Source organism: Elephas maximus, chromosome 14 (genome assembly GCF_024166365.1).
Source record: "Elephas maximus indicus isolate mEleMax1 chromosome 14, mEleMax1 primary haplotype, whole genome shotgun sequence".
Taxonomy (NCBI): domain Eukaryota; kingdom Metazoa; phylum Chordata; class Mammalia; order Proboscidea; family Elephantidae; genus Elephas; species Elephas maximus.
In genome coordinates this window covers 43,132,435-43,133,964 of record NC_064832.1, presented here as the reverse complement: position 1 = coordinate 43,133,964, position 1,530 = coordinate 43,132,435, and the positions used below count along the sequence as shown (strand labels likewise).

General features: G+C 39.6%; 1 non-coding gene across 1 annotated transcript; it reads right to left on the bottom strand.

Annotated features, from left to right (window-relative positions):
* Positions 1 to 355: 355 nt before the first annotated feature.
* On the bottom strand, positions 356 to 462 carry LOC126058447 (U6 spliceosomal RNA). Its single transcript, XR_007513226.1, has one exon. It is a non-coding gene; the product is annotated as a U6 spliceosomal RNA (small nuclear RNA).
* Positions 463 to 1,530: the final 1,068 nt, after the last annotated feature.

Here is a 1,530-nt window from a genome sequence, read left to right as displayed (position 1 = left end):
TTAGCTATGACATTTTCAATCAGCATCTGATCTCTAAAACCTACATAATATTGCAAAAACTCAACTGCAAAAAAACAAATAACCCCCCCAAATTGGGCAAATGATATGAACAGGCACTTCACTAAAGAGGACATTCGGGTAGCTAACAGATGATACATGAGGAAAAGGTTATGATCAGTAGCCATTAAAAAAAAAAAAAAAGAGTGCCATCAAGTGGATTCCAACTCATAGCAACCCTGTAGGAAAGAGTAGGAACTGCCCCCATAGAGTTTCAAAGGAGCTCCTGGCAAATTCGAACTGCTGACCCTTTGGTTTGCAACTGTAGCACTTAACCACTATGCTACCAGGGTTTCCAAAAAATATGGAATGCTTCACGAATTTGCATGTCATCCTTGGGCAGGGACCATGCTAATCTTCTCTGTATTGTTCCAATTTTAATATATGTGATGCTGAAGTGAGCACCATTAGCCATTAGAGAAATGCAAATCAAAACTACAATGAGATTCCATCTCACCCCAACAAAGCTGGCATTATTCCAAAAAACACAAAATAATCAATATTGGATAGGTTGTGGAGAGACTGGAACACTTATACATTGCTAGTGGGAATGTAAAATGGTACAACCACTTTGGAAATTGCTTGGTGCTTCCTTAAAAAGCTAGAAATAGAAGTACCATTAGATCTGGCAATCTCACTTCTTGGAATGTATCCTAGAGGAGTAAGAGCCTTTACACAAATAGATATATGCACACCCATGTTCATTGCAGCATTGTTTACAATAGCAAAAAGATGGAAGCAACCAAGATGCCCATCAATGGATCAATGGATAAATTATGTTGTACTCACACAATGGAATACTATGCATCAATAAAAAACAATGATGAATCCGTGAAACATTTCATAACATGGAGGAATCTGGAAGGCATTATGCTGAGTGAAATTAGTCAGTTGCAAAAGGGCAAATATTGTATGAGACCACTGTTATAAGAACTCGAAAAATAGTTTAAACAGAGAAGAAAATATTCTTTGATGGTTACGAGAGTGGGGTGAGAGGGAGGGAGAGGTTTTTTCACTAATTAGATAGTAGATAAGAACTATTTTAGGTGAAGGGAAAGACAGCACACTATACCGTTGAGGTTAGCACAACTAGACTAAACCAGAAGCAAAGGAGTTTCCTGAATAAACTGAACCCTTTGAAGGCTAGCGTAGAAGAGGCAGGGATTTCGGGACCATGGTTTCAGGGGACATCTAAGTCAACTGGCATAATAAAATCTGGTAAGAAAACATTCTGCATCCCACTTTGGAGAGTGGCATCTGGAGTCTTAAACGCTAGCAAGCAGCCATCTAAGATGCATGAATTGGTTTTAACCCACCTGGAGCAAAGAAGAATGAAGAACACCAAAGATACAAGGTAATTATGAGCCCAGGAGATGAAAGGACGACATAAACCAGAGACTACATCAGCCTGAGACCAGAAGAACTAGGTGGTGCCTGGCTACAACCGATGACTGCTCTGTCAGGGAACACAAC